This window comes from Melozone crissalis, unplaced genomic scaffold (genome assembly GCF_028551555.1).
Source record: "Melozone crissalis strain CALT ecotype California unplaced genomic scaffold, PUWL_Pcris_2 ptg000187l_1, whole genome shotgun sequence".
NCBI classification, from domain to species: Eukaryota; Metazoa; Chordata; class Aves; order Passeriformes; family Passerellidae; genus Melozone; species Melozone crissalis.
In genome coordinates, this window is record NW_026535952.1 from 1762784 (window position 1) to 1780377 (window position 17594).

A 17594-nucleotide genomic window follows, 5' to 3' on the forward strand; every position below is an offset into this window, starting at 1 on the left:
ATCCTGTAGGTATTGCTGCTGTAATTCCACATTTTCTTGTTCTGCATGTCCTTCTCCTTCAAACTTCACCCCAAAAACTTCTCCTGACCAAATATGCACAAAAAAGGGATTTTTTAAGCTGATCTAACTCTCTACATTTCTATTTTAAGCCATTAAGCCCAGCCCAGCCTTCCCAATAACCAATTTTTAGGCCAACCCACACAGTGCACCTGAAATTATCCCTGCTGCTACTTGTTTGGAAAAAAAAAATATCCTCCAATGAATTACACATAATTATTGACCCTGGAGTATAAATAATGAAGGTAGGAAGCTTTTAAAATGTACATTATTAAACTGGTAGAATGTTTAGTGCTAGACAGACAGCAGTGGTTTAGCAATTAAATGCATATTTATGAATCCCTTCCAAACAGAGATTATGAATTCAAAAATTTTAGTTTTAAGATAATTTAAAAAAAACACAGATCCAGATAACTAAATTGTCTTTGAGTTGTACAATCTTTAATTTAAAATTGTATGTTATATATTCAATTATATAAAATAAAAAATTTAAATAATAAACATAAAAATAGTTTAAAAATGAAAAAATTAATTTAAATAATAAAAAATAATTTAAAATAAATGAACCCACAGACATGGCAGCTTCTTTTAGGGCCTGTTCCAAGGGAATGGAAAACCTTTCCTTTTAATCGTCTGCTGGAATTTTCAGCCAGGTAAATTCAGCTGAAAAAGGAAAGGATAAGGATGAGAGAAAAGCCTTGAAATAGTTGGGATCTTTGTCCCCAAACCAAGGAACTTCTTGGGTATCTCTGGAAAAGGGCAAGTTTGGGTAAATTTTCCAAGTTTTATAGAGATTGTGATTCCCTCTGGGTTTTCCCTGGGGAAGATGATGATGGGAAGGAAAGAAAAGGAAAAGAAACCATTTAAGTCTGAGCAGAGGCTCCAGCTCAACACTGGGACAATTTTAAAAACTGTCCCATGGGCAATGCTGGCACTGGAGGCACCCAGAGCTGTTGGGTTCGGGTGGTTCCACATCTGGGGTTTTAAATATGGCAGGAGGTGCAGAAAAAAGGAGCTGGAGGTTCCTGGGGTTTTCTGGCAGCTTTTTCCCTCGGTGCCATTGAGGGACCCTCTGGGGACTCGGGATCAGAGACGGGGACGGGATTTAGGCCTGGCTTGAAGCCCGGCTCCTCTCCAAGCTGCCCTAGCCCACAGGGGCTGGAACAGATCTAAATCTCTGTGGGTTGTGCAAAACTTCACACAGAGCCTGGGAAATCATTCCCTCCGCACAGGAGAGCATTTCACTGGGGACCAAAGGGAACATTGAGAATCATGGAATGGTTTTGGGTGGGAGGGACCTCAAAGATCCTTAAAATCCAAACTCCTGCCATGGATAAGAGCATTTTTCACTGTGCCAGGCCTCAGTGTCCAGCCTGGCCTTGGGCACTGCCAGAGATGCCAGAATCCCATCCCAGCCCCTGCCCACCCTGCCAGGGAACAATTCCTGCCCAAAATCCCATCCAGACCTGCCCTCTGGCAGTTTAAAACCATTTCCCCCCATTCCATCGCTCCATGCCTGTATAAAATTCCTTCTCATAATTGTATTTTATTTTATATTTTTTATTTTATTTTATTTTATTTTATTTTATTTTATTTTATTTTATTTCATTTCATTTCATTTCATTTCATTTCATTTCATTTCACTATATTTCATTTTATTTTATTTTACTATATTTCATTTAATTTTATTTTACTGTATTTTATTGTATTTTCATCTTTATTTTATATTTTATTTTGTTTCATTTTATTCTATTTTATATTTTATTTCCTTTCATTTTACTTTATTGTATTTTAATTGTTTCTATTGATTTTATTTTGTTTTATTTTAATTCTATTTTATTTTACTCTATCTTATTCTATTCTATTTTATATTTTATTTTATTTTAATTTCATTTTTTCATTTTACTTTTTTATTTTAATTTAACCTTTATTTTATATTTATTCTATTTTATTTTATTTTATTTTATTTTATTGTTTTATTTTAATTCTATTTTATTTTATTGTGTTTTGTTCTATTCTATTTGATATTTTATTTTTTTAATTCAATTTTTATTTTTTATTATTTTATTCTATTTTATTTTATTTTATTCTGGTTTTTTCTATTCTATTTGATATTTTATTTTTAATTAAATTTTAATTTTGTATTATTTTATTTTATATTTTAATTTTATTTTATGTTTAAATTTTATTTTATTTTATTTTATTCAATGCAGCTGATATTTGAAATGCCCCAAATCCCGATGTTTTCCCACATTGCTCATGTGAGAAAGCACAGCCTGGTCGCTCTGAATTTCCCCTCAGTTCCAGGTGAGGGAGGCATGGCCGAGGGGATCCCCTGTCCCTGGGGAGGGAATTCTCCAGGGAGGCTCAGAAAAGTTGGAATTGGGGTGGGGACAGGCGGGCTCCCCGTGCGCCATCACCCCATTGCTCCATCCCGGCTGGGGATCCCGAATCCCAGCCCGGAGCGAGCAATTCCTTCCTTCACTGGGTTCATCAACATTTTGGGAAAGGCAATTGCAGTTCCAGGCTGTGCCTTTCCCACCCTTGTGCCAGGGACACGGACCTGTCCCTGTGGCTGTGACAAACCGGGAATATTTCCTGCATGGCCCAGGTGCCAGCCCTGCACGCACACAGCACATTCTGGAACAGGATTTTCCCAAGAGAATTAGGAATGCAGCTTTGCTGGGAGCCAAACCCTGTTGGGTTTCCTGCGGTGGTTTTGGGGTCCCCAGAACGAAGGAGGAATTGAGGAATCTGACTCCAGGTTCTCAGAAGGCTGATTTATATATTATATTATATTATATTATATTATATTATATTATATTATATTATATTATATTACATTACATTACATTACATTACATTACATTATATCATATCATATTATATTATGTCATATCATATCATATATCATATTATATCATATTATACTATATCATATCATATCATATCATATCATATCATATCATATCATACTATATCATATCATATCATATCATATCATATCATATCATATCATACTATATCATATTATATCATATTATACTATATCATATCATATTATATTATATTATACTAAAGAATACAGAAAGGATACAGACAGAAGGCTAAAAAGATAACTAAAAACTTGTGACTCCTTCCAGAGTCCCAACACAGCGTGACCATGACTGGTCATTAAATCAAAAGAATTCACATGAAACCAATGAAATCATCACCTGTGAATAAACAATCTCCAACCACATTCCAAAGCAGCAAACACAGGAGAAGCAATGAGATAATAATATTTTACTTTTTCTCTGAGGCTTCTCAGCTTCCCAGGAGAAGAAATACTGGTGAAGGGATTTTTCAGAAAATGTGACAGTGACAGTTTCCTTTTTATTGTTTTTGGTTTTGGTTTTTTTTGTTTGTTTGTTTGTTTGTTTGGAGGTTTTTTGTTTTGTTTTGTTTTTTGGTTTGGTTTTTTTTTTTAATTCCTGCCTTTTTCTTCCCGGCTTTCCAGCTGAGCCTGTTCCACTCCGGGCACTGCTGCTGTGCATTACTCAGCTTTTGTGCTGCCAGACTCGAATGTCCATGGAAGTAACTCTCAGCTGCCAGGAGGTGGGATTGGATGGGATGGAAGCCCCATTCCCTCTTCCTGAGGTGAGAAGTTCCAGGATACAGCCCATTTACTGGAAAGGTTATAGGATATGCAGCCTGAGGGGTTGGTCTTGCCAATCCACAACGCCCTTCCCATTCCTGAGTTCCCAAGAACAACTTGAACGCTGTGGAGAAATCAGATTTTCCCATTATATTCCTGAGCTCAGTTATATTCCTGCTGCTGTTTTCCCAGCAGTTCCCCGACTGCTTTGTCCAGTGGAAATCTTCGTGATCAGAAGCCAAAATTCCCCTCCCAGCAGCTCTCAGAGGTCACTCATAGGACATTTATATCCTGACCTCAAAGCTCTGCTGCTCCAGCCTCATTGGTGTAATTGGAATAAACCAAGCCCTGCTTTTCCCAAGCTGTGGATGCTATCCCACATATTATGAATTTATATATATAATTTGATATAATTTTATATAATGTATAATATATAATGTATAATATATAATATATATTATATAATATATAATATATAATATATAATATATAATATATCTTGTATAATATATATTATATAATATATAATATATAATATGTAATATATAATATATAATATGTAATATATAATATATAATATTCCATTATTCCATTATTTCCTACCCACCAGAGGCTGGACTTTGCTGCTCTAAGGAAAGCCTTAATGGTCAGAAGTGTAAATTCCATGAGATAATATGTAAGGTTTGGTCTAAGGGATAAAATATTGGAATTCTTCCTCATTTAAATGGTTCAAGCAAACAAACTCCAACGAATTAAAATGTCACAGTTGGAAGTGTTTTAGTGTTCCAATCCATTTAGAAGGTTCTGGCAGAAAATAGCCCCTGAGTCTGAACAGAAACCCCAGCCTGACCTCACCCAAGGAATCTGGAGGATTTTTTGCTGTTTGAATGTGAAAATTAGGATGAATCTAAAAGAAGTGGCCAGGCCCCCGGGGATCATATCCTGGTCAGCCATTCCCCATGTCCAGCAATTCCCATTTTTGATTTCCGTTTTCTACCTCTGCCAAGGTCAGGATTGAAGGCACCTGAGACCATAGTGCACGTTCAGATTCAGGTGTTTATTATTTCTTATCAGTGCTACAGCCTCACAGCAGCGATTTCTGCAGTATTTCACTAACAAGGCACAAAATGGCCAACTATCTCCGGTTACAAGATCTTTTAGGGCTAAACTGTTACCCCTGTTCTTCTAAAGTTCTTCTAAGCCTTCTGATGTTCACATTTTTGTAATGGAGTTTCTCACGCGCTTTTCATGTAAATAAATGATTGCTTTGCATTCCTTTCTGGAGGAGGAGAGCATTGATGGGCTGTTGGTTCGACCAGTGTGGTTGGAGAGGGGACAATTTCATCCTCCAATCCATGGTGACCTGTGGAATTCTATAAATATCGAGGTCGGGAAATAAACGTGCTCTTTTTTACTTTGGGCATCTCAGCGTGTGAGTGTCGTTCATTTCGTGTCGTGTTGCGACGCCAAACTGTCTAATTAAGAAATAACACCTAAATTATTATTAAATTGCACCTAAAAATTATTATCATTAAAATAAAATATTATTAATAATATTTATCGTTTTAATGTTTAACATTTATTAAAATATTATAAGATTATTTTAATATCTGCTATTAATAATTATTATTCTATTACACCTAAATTGTTCTTAAATTACACCTAAAAATTACTTTTAACCCAATACCCAACCACCCGTGCCCACAATGGGGACTTTTTTATCCAGTGACACAAAACCACCCAAACCCATGGAGAAGAAGGAAGAAGAAGGTAAAGAAGAACAACCTGCCTCCACCCAGACTCTAAATTTTCCACCCTGTGATATTACACACTTCTCACCAACTACACACTCGTAATCCCAGTGCTATCAATGAATTGTGGAAGTCTTTTCCATGCCCTCAGGTCAAACGCAGTGCTCCCCTGGGAGTCAGAGTCTGTCTGTACAGAAACCCTAAAATTCTCAGCCTCCAGAACTCCGACACAGCAATGCATCCTTTTCCCAGCCCTGATCCCCTGGGTGCTGCCCCAGCCAGAAGTTGTCCTGTGTGTCTCCAGCGCTGCCACACTTGGCCCAGCACGAAGATGAGGAAATCTTCCTCCATGACCACCAGAAGAGCCCCAGTGGGAGCTGCCAGAGGCCCCAAAACGAGGGGATGTCGCTCACTTTGTTGGCAGAGAAACATCTTCTCCCTGACTAAAAACATCCATGAGAAAGAGCCTGGTCTGGAGTTAACAACCCAAAGGTTTTGTGAGAGCACAGAAAGCTCTGGAGTCTCCTGGTCTGGGATAAAGCAGAGGGGGAGCATTCCATGAATGTTCCAGGATGTTATTTTATGCTCAGGGTTTTTTTCCCCGTCTTTTCCTGCAAAACCCAGCGCGTGCTGTGCAGAGGGAAGACAAGACAGAGCAAACCACAGAGGTCACGACTCCGATCCTGTGGGAAGCCGCTCTCCAGACTGGAAATTTAAGGTAAATATCTGCTGTTGATAAACACTTGGTGCATATTTAAGGCCACCGCTGTTCCTTGGGTGCCCTTTGCTGGTGTAAATAAACTTCAGCTCGGTTTGTGGCAAACCTCAAATATTTGAGGCTCAGCAGACGACACACAGTTAGGAATCTGTTCCTGTGCATGGGTTTAACGCTGCCCTGATCATGTGGGATCCTTCCTGAAATCCCAAGATTTTCCAAGGAAAACAGTGATAGAGGGTTAGAGGAGTGTCACATTCACATTTTCTGAAAAATCCCTTCGCCCAGGGTTTTTCTCCTGGGAAGCTGAGAAGCCTCAGAGAAAATGGAAAACAATTCTTATCCCATTTGATTCTCCTGTGTGTTGCTCCCTTGGAATGTGTTTGGAGATTGTTTACCCACAGGTGATTGTTCCATTGGATTAATGTGAGTTGTTTTGACTCTTTGGCCAATCAGGGCCAAGCTGTGTCAGGACTCTGGAGAGAGTCACCAGTTTTCATTATTATCTTTTTAGCCTTCTGTCAGTATCCTTTCTGTGTTCTTTAGTATAGTTTAGTTTAGCATTCTTTAATATAATATAGTATCATAAACCAATAAATTAACCTTTTGAAAACATAGAGTCAAATTCATCATTCCTTCCTTCGTCAGGGGAAAACCCAAATAAAACAGAGGAGCCTCCTCTAAGGTGGTTCTCCTAAATATTCATCCCACTCCAAGGAAAATGCCATCACCTCCTCTCCATTCCATAAGTTTTATTCATTTCCATGATAAGTCTGGGAGAGAGTGATACAACCCTACAATCACCTTTGCCTGAGGCAGGGAGAAAAGGCACATTCCTGGGATTTATCTTGAGTCCACATCCCCACAAAAGCCAAGGAAGCCTCCTGGAGTGAAATCCGTGTGTTTTCATCACCATCACCTGATTTCTGGGAGCACAAGGAACACTCAGGAGCTACACTTCTGGAAAGTTCCGAGCAAAGCCAGATGGATCTCAGATTCCTTGGCTCTCAGCTCCTGGATTGTGCAAAGCTGGTGGCTGCCCTGCTGGAAAATCCTAAATTGCTCAGCACAGGGGGTTCTTTGTCTCCCCTGCTTGGAATGATGAGCGGGAAGAAAGCAGGAGCAGCAGCAGTTTCACCCTGGTCACTGCAGCTTGGGGATGTTCTTGGGAGAAATCTGGCTCCCTGCAGCTGCTGAGAGGGCAGTGGAAATGGAAATGAATGGAAAAATAGTCCAGAAAAATATTTAGTGTGCGTGTGACAGCCACACCTGTGCTCCAAAGGACATAAAATCATGGAATTCCAGAATGGCCTGGGCTGGAAGGGACAACAAAGGTCATCTCATTCCATCCCCCTGCCATGGCAGGGACACCTCCCACTGTCCCCAATGCCCAACCCGGCCTTGGGCACTGCCAGGGATCCAGGGGCAGCCCCAGCTGCTCTGGGAATTCCATCCCAGCCCCTGCCCACCCTCAAAGGGAAGAATTTTTTTCCCAATATCCCATCCAGCCCTGCCCTCTGGCAGTTTGAAGCCATCCCCCCTTGTCCTCTCACCCCACCCTTTTTAAAGTCTCTCTCCATATTTCTTGAGCTCTTCAGGGACTCAGCCAAAATTCCAGCTATGGGTGCCCCAAGTTCAGTTCATCCAGCTCTTTCTAGTCTACCACTAGAATGTGGAATTCAGTGAGTTTTTCCAACGTGTTCCTGAGGTGCTGAAGGTGCTAAGGGATGATCTTGGAGGGCTTTTCCAGCCTAAATATCTCTGTGAGATTTTCTCTTGGTCCCTCTGGTTAGGGCCAGGCTTTATCTGAGGTGGGGAGATGTGCCCACCTCAGCCTAGGGCACTTTGGTGGGAGAGTTCCCCTCTGGAAGTTCTTCCATGTGGCAGAAAATACTTTAAAGACAGAGAGAGTGACCTGGAGATGAGGATTTCCAGCAGAATCCCTCAAATTAAACCTTCATTCCGTGACTCAGAGGATGCTGTTTTAACAAGGGGCAGAAATTGTCTTGAGTAACGCAAAACCAAAACCTTTGGCTTGAGGAGTTTTGCTGATCCCCTTTCGTGTATTTAATTTCATGTTTTTGGCAGCACCATCCCAATAAAGCTGAACTCTGCCGTTCCCTGCGCAAAAATTCCTCGTTTGGAGCCACGTCCATGCTCCTTCCCGCCAGTCTGCTCCACGCTTCATTGCTAATTCCTGATTTTCCTCCTCCCTGGCCGCTTGTGTCCGTCTGTCCCAGGTGGAATTTGCCAGTGCTGGAGGTCGGGCTGTTCCTGGCAGCGCTTGGCCGCGGTTCTTTCCGAGCTCCACTTTCTTCCCACCCACCCACATGGACGGGACGGGCAGTGCTGGCTGGAATCCCCACAAGGAGCCAGGAAAACGCACAAGCCTTGGCTTGGTTTGGGGTTTTAGCAAAGCCCCACAACAGGAGCGGGACTGGGAACGGCAGAGCGGTGTGGAAATGGAAGGAAGCGCAAACCCCAGGAGCGGCCGCTACCAGAAAACCGCTTTTAAAAAAAATATATAAGACAAACAAGCTCCTCTTTCAGCTGGTTAAAAAACCTCTTTCAAGGTTCAAATACCTGGCTCCTTCTCCAGCCTTTTATTGGGAATTCTGTCCCGGACACCTCCAGCTCTGTGTTTCGCCGTGGGAGGGATGAACAGCTGCAGTTTTTGGGAATGCGCTCCTCCCTTCTTTCCTGGCAGGTAGAGGCAGCCCTGGAACATTCTGAGGAACCTTTGCACCAACATTGGAAGCCAAAATCTTCCTGAGGATGACAAATTTTGGCCCTACTGAGTTGGTTTTTTTGTGTTTTTTTTTTTTGTTTGTTTTTTTAGGGTTGGTTTTTTTTGTTTTGTTTTGGGGTTTTGGGGTTTTTTTGTGGTTTTTTTGGGGTGGTTTTTTTTTTTTTTGTTTGTTATGTTGGCTTGGTTTTTTTGGCTTTGTTTTTGGTTGGGGTTTTTTTTGTTCGTTTTTTGGGGGTTTTTTTTTTGTTTGCTTGTTTGTTGTTGAAGAAACAGTGCAAAACGTTCAGTAAACAACAGGTTGGACACAGAGGTGATCCCAAAATTTGCCTGTTCAGTGGCACAGATGAGCCACCACTAAACCTGATGGAACTACAGCAGCTTGGAGGCCGAGCCAGAGCACAAAGAAGCCCTGAATTATTTAAAAACATATCAAATTTAGAGCACCACAGGAGGCAGAAAACTGCTGGAGTTCCTGGATGTGATGCAACTGATGTAACTCTGCTGGCCCAGCACATCCTGAGGTGCTCCTCTGGGATGTGCTGAACCACCAAAATTCGCAGAGTAAATTCTCAGAATAGGCATAAATTATTTTTAAAAAGCAAAATTCTAACACTGGCAAAGCAGAAAGAAATCTGCAGGTGGTCCTGGAAGAGGTGATTTGCCAGACTGGAGATTTGGGCGCACTCACATCAATGTCCTCACGGAGAACAGAAACCCAGCCCTGTAGGAAAAAACAGGATTGCGAAGCAGGGGAAGGCAACTCGTGGTTTATGAATTCCAGAAAATTGCACTTCATTTGAGGAAAATGCAAAAATTCTGAGTCATTAAATCTGAGTAAGAGCAGGATTGGTGTTGCCTGGCTTGTGGCAGGGACTGGTGATGGATTCCAAGGAAAACAAGAGTTCCCATCAGCAGGAGTGTCCGCCCAGCTTCCAGCAATGGGTGACTCCTCAAACCCTTGAGCCACAGGTTGGATCTGCACCATGGTGTGAAATAATATGTGTTGAAGCTCTCCTCAGAATTTTTCCAATTGGCATTTCTGATATCCAATTCAGTTCCAGAGTTCTGCATCTGAATGTGGAGGAGATTTGTCTCTTTTTTAATTTGACCTGATGAACACAGAGGTGAACACAACCAGGAAGTGGTCGTTTCCTTATTGACATTTTCCTTATAATTTTTCCTGTTTATTGAAGTTTTCCTTATAATTTTTGAAGGAAAATTTTTATTGAAGCTTTCCTCATAATTTTTCCAACTGAAGTTTTCCTTATAATTTTTTCCAATTTGCATTTCTGACACCCAATTCAATTCCAGAGAGTTCTGCTTCTGAATGTGGGGCAGATTTGTCTCTTTTTTAATTTGACCTGATGAACACAGAGGTGAACACGACCAGGAAGGACAAAGATCCTGAGTGCGTCATTCCAATTCCTAATCCATTCCAAAATGTGACATTCCTTTTTTTGGGAGACCTTGTCTTAGCACATGAAGAACTTGGAGAACTGGAAAAGGTTTAATAAACCAGCCCTGTGTTCTTCCCTAATATTTTTTCCATAAACAACTGTTTAATTAATTAATTTTGGAATTTTAAAACATTAATTTAAAGCATTTCAGCATTAATTTTGCTGAATTTGGGATTCAGCATTAATTTGGGAATTTTAAATTTCAAATTCAGGTTGAAGAGTATTATTCTAATGCTGCAATGACCTTAGCCTGAAGCTGTGAGTGGAGTAAAAACCAAACTTTGATAACATCTTACCTCCAAAAAACCTGAGACAATGAAGGTGTTTTTCTTACAAAATCTTCCTGTATCTTGTTGACAAATATTATAATAAATCTTTTTTGGTTTGATTATCTCACCCTATATCAAGACAAAAAAATATTAATTATGTCGCAAGTAGTTTTATTTTGCTAATTAGCTGTGTGGACCTAAATCCTTGTCTTTTACAAAATTAAAATCTTTAATTTTGCTGAATTTGGGATTTAGCATTAATTTTGGAATTTTAAAAAATTGCTTTGAAATTCAGGTTGAAGAGCATTATTTTAATGCTGCAATGAACTCAGCCTGAAGCTGGGAGCAGAGTAAAAACCAAATTTTCACAACAGTTTACTTCCAAAAAACCTGAGACAATGAAGGTGTTTTTCTCACAACATCTTCCTGTATCTTGACCAATATATAAGAAATCTTTTTTTTATTATCTCACCCTATATCAAAAATAATATTAATTATATTAATATTATAATAGTAATATATTGATTTATATTATATTAATTTATATTATATTAATTTATATTATATTAATTTATATTATATTATATTATATTATATTATATTATATTGTACTATACTATATTATATTATATTGTACTATACTATATTATATTATATTATACTATACTATATTAATATATTAATATTAATATATTAACATTGTAATATTACTTAATTATTAATTAAAATAATATTAATTGTGTTGAAAATCGTTTTATCTTGCTAATTAGCTGTGTGGACTTAAATCCTTATCTTTTACACAGGGAATGGAGAAAGTCAGATGGGCCACAGGATTCCAGATATTTTTTAATGGATTTTATGATGGAGGAGAAAAGGTTGTGTCAGGGTCTTACAGCAACTTTCAATATCAAGATGAAGGGATAGAGGGAAGCTGGAGAGGGACAATTCATGAGGAGATGGAGGGATGGGACAAGGGGCTGGAGCAGCCTGGGACAGTGGGAGGTGTCCCTGCCATGGCAGGGGTGGCACTGGGTGGGCTTTGATGTCCCTTCCATCCCAAACCACCCTGTGATTCCATGATTTTTTTCCAGTAGTCCCAGATGTATTTAGGTGCTCTTTCTCATCAGACTCACATTTAAAGTGGGCAGAATAACGTATTTTAATTTTTCCAAGGATGACAACCACATTTCCATTTGTTTGGAAGCCTCTCTGGGCCACCCGTGCTGTTTGGCTGGAGCTGCTGCTGGTTTTGTCAGACTGCTCCTCACATCAGGGCTTCTCCAGGAATTCTGGAGCCTCCAGGGCCTCCATCCATGGCTGAAGGTGGCAGCAGCACCTGGAGGAGCTGCAGGAGGAGTTGGGAAGCACAACCAGTGGGATTGATCAGATCTCTGTGGTCCAACCTCAGCTCCCCCTGCTCCAGGGGGGCCCCTCTGCCACCCTGCACATGTCACCACTTCAGAGGGCAGGGGAGCCACCGGCTGAGCAGGGACAAACTGTCACCTCAGGGGTCACACGGGAATGGGGCTTGTCCTCTGTGCTCCCCACACTCACAAACTGGGGCTGATAACTCAGAGATAACAGCATTATCTAGGGAGTTCCTGGCTGCCTCCAGCAGCTCTGCAGGGTGAAATATCTTTATTAACAAAGCTTTCCCTGAAGTCTGAATTACCAAGGCACTAACAGGATGTTTTCCTGATTAAAATTCCCCCATTCAGGGCATCAGAGGTGCTTTAAATCCCCCTGTGGCCTCACACTGCTGCTGGTGGCTCGTGGGGATGTGCTTTTGGCACAGTGAACAAGCAACATTTCCACCTTGGGTTCAGCCTTGGAGGAGGGAGGTTTCCTGAAGGAAAAACTGAGCAATGAGGATTCAGATCCTCTGTGGGCCAGATTTGGGAGGGATTTCACTGGCACACATCCTCCATGGAGCAGTGGGCAGGACAGGGAGTAGCAGCAGGATTTACCTGTCCCCTGCTCTGCTGAGGCCAGCTTGGACAGGGCTTGGAGCAAGCTGGAATAAAGGAAGGTGTCCCTGCCCATGGCAGATGATCTTCAAGGACCTTTCTGTGAAAAATGCCTATTTTATGATTGGCTTCTCACAAATACTAAAATAAATATTATATGTGTTCTGTTAGAAAGTTATGCTGTATTAATTTTCTTAAGTAGTGTGTTAAATATAGTTTTAGGTTGTAACATAATGTTAAAATAGAAACTATGCTAAAGAAAGGACTCACACCAGACAGCAGCCACAGGACACCTGAATCTTTCACAGAAAAAGAATTTATTGCCCCATTATCAGAAGAAATGAACTTCTTCCTGCCTTGCTCAGCCCTGAAGATGCCTCAGGATTCAAAGGGGCTGACACTGCCCAGACAGAATCCTGTGTTTGAATGGAATTTATGCACCATGGATGAGGTGTACGAATATGCAACAGGTTATTGTTTTTAAGGGTTAATCCTCTGTTAACGTGGGGCCTTTTTCAGGCTTATTTTTCCCTGAAAGAGGTATCCAGACTGTCTGTAACTCTTTGTTCTTATTGACTCGTATTGTCCTAAATCCTAATTGTCCAAATTACTATTACTCTGATTATATTGCTATTTTTATAACCATTTTATTACTATTAAACTTTTAAAAACAAGTGATTGGCATTTTTCACACTTTCCAACCCAAACCATTCTAAGATTTGAGGTTTCTGATCTCTAATCTGAAGGTTTGATGTCTCTCATCTCCACAATTTCATGTTGTGCAGTGTGAACTGCCCATTTTCTTTCTAAGAGAAGGGTCCTGTCATTTAAGACCTGCCCTAAGGAAATGAACTTTCTCTACTTCCCAAAATAGAAGCCCAAGGTGGAGTTTCCTGCCTCAAAATACCTGAAATCAGACAGAAATGGTCAAAGTAGCAACTTTGTAATAGTAATTTATACTAGAACTTTTTTATTTTTCTTTTTTGAAGAGTACTTCCCATTCTTTAATTTTTTTTTCATTCTTTGAAATGTTCCTATTGGATCTGGTGGCAGTTTTGTGAGGACCACGATAGAAAATTTTCCTTCTAAATTGTGAGTCTCACAACCCAATAGCGATGATTAAACCTTTCTGTCTCAATAAACTAATTACCACAAGTAATTATGAACAGCTTTATCTTTTCACAGATTGGAATTCCTGGAATCGAGGTTGGAAGGATCCTTCTTGCAGCAAGTTGCAAAATGAGGCCCTGAGGGTGTGAGATTCTGGATCCAGACCCCTCCCAGCCAAGGAAAAGAGCTCTCAGTTCTCCTCCTGATTTTATTGAAGCTGGGCTAATGAAGTATTGATATTCCCTACATGGATGAATTGCCTGGAATTTATGGGATATAAATTCCCATTTCTTTTTCTGCCAAGTTAATGATACCCTGCAACCCCCAAAATACAAAGGGGACAGAAGTTTTGCAGAAAAATGAAAGCAAACTCTGGAACATCAGCATTTGCTGAGGACAATCCAAGATGAATTCCAGTCCACATTTTTTTAATTCCTGTTAAAATTCATATGGGGTGGATTGCAACAGCTCAGCTGCAACTGGGTCTGCACAGAGGAAACTCTGAGCTCCAGCCTCTGGCTAAATGATGGAATTAAGGGTAAATATGGTTGTTAAAACAAGTTTTTTAAAAGCAGTCTGATTCAATTTAGGTTTTTTTTCCCTCTTCCAGGCTTGACACAGCGCAGGAATGAGGTGGATGTGAGATATCAAAAACAATAAAAATGGGCAAATTCCAAAGAAGGCAATCAATGAAGGCAATCTATATCTCATTCACATTGTTGAATAAATAATAGCAGAGGAGGTCTAAAATTAGATTTGAGAAGAAACCTGAACTGGTCTGAGCACAGACTGATGCAGCCTCACTGCTGGACTGGGATTTCAGCTGGGAATGGGAATGAGAATGGGGAATGGGGACAGGGAATGGGAATGGGAATGGGAATGGGAATGGGAACAGAATGGGAATGGGGAATGAGGAATGGGGACAGGGAATGGGAATGGGAATGGGAATGGGGATGGGAATGGGAATGGGAATGGGAACGGGAATGGGAGTGAGAATGGGAATGGGAACGGAATGGGATGGGGAATGGGGACAGGGAATGGGAATGGGAACGGGAACGGGAACGGGAACGGGAACGGGATGGGAATGGGAATGGGGCTGCTCTGGCTCCTCCTGGCTGGGCCCCAGATGTTTGTCCCAGGGGAAGGAGGGGATGGTGCTCCTGGAAATCCATCACTTCTGGAGGAAATTTAAAGTTTGAGGTGATCCAGGGGATTTTTCTGTTTGCAGAGATTGATCTTAATCCCAGACTGGTTTGGTTGGAAGGAACCTTAAAGATCATCTCATCCACCCCCTGCCATGGGCAGGGACACCTTCCACTGTCCCAGGGTGCTCAGGGCTCTGTTTGGATCCTGAGCTGAAGAAAACTGGGAAAACTAGGATTTGAGGCCAAAAGTTGATAAATCCCCTAAAAATCAGTGCTCAGAGGAGAAGGGTGTTGCTTATGGCACTGCAGCAAACTGGAGCTGATGCCTGCTCCTGAGTGACAGCAAGGCAGGAAATTGAATTCCCTGCCCCCTGCAGCCAGCAAGGGATGACTGATGTCTAAAATGCTTGGGAATGTTATCTTCAAATTCTCCAAAATAACAAAGTTCACCTTTGCAACGATGTTCCCTTTATTTTCATTTGTTTGACATGATCTGCTCAGTTTGACCCCAACTTCCAAACAAATTCAGATCCAGGGAGAATGTTCAGGGTTTTTGGGTTTTTTTTTTCCTGAAAATACCATCTGGTCTATATGGAATATTGAAGCCTGAAGTTATCCATGTCCCACATACCCCACAGACAGAGCTTTTCAAATGCTGGACCCCACTGGGATTTTTATAAATCCTTTTATTGATATTAATCAATAATGACCAAACTTTTGGAGAAAGAGCAGTAAATACAACCATCAATCCCACTTCAATAGAATTGCCCAGAAGGTCAGATCACTTTGTCTCTGTCTGAGCAAAGAGGATGGAAAAAATATCTCAGGTGGGGAAGGGAGCCCTGGAAAGGATGGAGGGATGGATTTAGAACCATGGAATCATGGAATGGTTTGGGTTGGAAGGGACCTCAAAGATCAACTCAATCCATTCCCTGCCATGGCAGGGACACCTCCCACTGTCCCCAGTGTCCAGCCTGGCCTTGGGCACTGCCAGGGACCCAGGGATGGAATTCCATCCCAGCCCTGCCCACCCTGCCAGGGAACAATTCCTCATTCCCAATATCCATGGTCTTCCTAAGCCAGCACACTTTATCTCAGTTAATTTATTTTTTTTTTTTTTTAATTTTTGAAAATTATTTACAAATCCATTTCTCACTGCTGCAGTTACTGTTTTGGCCTGACAAGTAAATGTGCGTGTGCAGACAATAGAGAGGAAGACGTTGGTGTGGATGTGTGTCACAGACATCTTTTCATGAAAAATCTTTTCTTTAGGATTTTTCCTCCTGAGAAGCTGGGAGGCCTCAGGAACAAAATGCAAACAATGATTATCTGCTGCTGTGGGATGCAACAGGTGCATCTGGGATTGGCCCATGTTAGTTGTTTCTAATTAATGGCCAATCACAGCCCAGCTGGCTCGGACAGAGAGCCGAGCCACAAACCTTTGTTATCATTCTTTCCTTTCTATTCTTAGCCAGCCTTCTGATGAAACTTTTTCTTCTACTTTTTTAGTATAGTTTTAATGTAATAGATATCATAAAATAATAAATCAAGCCTTCTGAACATGGAGTCAGATCTCTGTTTCTTCTTTCATCTAAAAACCCCTGTGAACACTGTCACAGATAGGCCTAAAAATATCTTTGTATGAAGCATATTTAAGAGGAATATATGCCTTTTTCTAGTAAATTGTTCAGGTGGGACTTTTTGGTTCCTGTCCTTAAGTTTGAGGTGAAGTCCCCCAGGCCTATGAGATGCCTTTTTCACCTAATCAAGGAGAGAAACTTCTGGGCTTATTTCCTTTTTAAACAGACAAAAAAAGAGTTTTGTCACTCTGTCAACACAATACATGAGGCAGGATCTTTTTCTGGGAGGCCACACCAAAACCCACAAACATTTTTTGCACCTTGAACTGAATATTTTGAGGAACTTTCACTGCCTGCTTTAATTGGCTTTTCCAGGGGGGCAAACCCAGCAGGAATTCGTGGAGGAAAAGGAATTTCTTTTCCAGCCCTGCCCTCTGGCACTGGCAGCCATTCCCTGGGTGCTGTCCCTGCATCCCCTGGCCATTGTCTCTCTCCAGCTTTCCTGGGGCTCCTCCAGGCCCTGCAAGGCCGCCCTGAGCTCAGCCCAAAGCTTCTCCTGTGCAGGTGAGCAATGCCAGCTGTGCCAGCCTTTCCTGCCAGCAGAGCTGCTCCATCCCTCTGCCCATCCTGGAGCCTCCTCTGGGCTCTCTGCAGCAGCTCCAGCTCCTCCCTGCGCTGGGATCCAGGTGGGCTCTCACCTGTGGGACATCCTTTGCTCTGCTTCTTCCCAAAATCCTGAGCTTTTCCCACCTTCTGGCAGCTTTAAACCTTGCTGCTCCTTTGGCAAAACCAGCCACATTTACCAGAACTGGTAATTGCTGAGTTTCCCATCATTTGGAGATGCCAATTTGCTTCATCCTGCTTTTCCTTTGGAGTGGGAAAAGCCTCCGAGTGCTGCTGTGGAGTCAGCAGCTGGACAGAGCTCACAGGAGGGCTCTGAGGAAATATTATCGGGAACAAGAAATTCTGGGCCAGAAATCTGGGAGAAGGATTAGGAGAAATCAAGGAAAAAGGCTGTGGTCGAGAAAGACTGAAAAAAGAAGGAAGCAAAACCCAAGGGAGACCTCTGAGGTTTTAATCAGTTTAGGAGCCAGACTTAATTTCTTGATGCAAAAAAGATGGAAATTGTTCGTAAGATGGAAAAAATAAAATCCTTT

The 17594-nt window shown here is 41.3% G+C and overlaps 1 long non-coding RNA gene across 1 annotated transcript in view; it reads left to right on the forward strand.

Annotated features, from left to right (window-relative positions):
- Positions 1–11634: 11634 nt before the first annotated feature.
- Positions 11635–17594, forward strand: part of LOC128948978 (uncharacterized) — a 517990-nt gene continuing 512030 nt past the window's right edge. The window contains exon 1 of the long non-coding RNA XR_008484173.1: positions 11635–11679. This is a non-coding gene — a long non-coding RNA (uncharacterized LOC128948978). The remainder of the gene's footprint in view (positions 11680–17594) is intronic.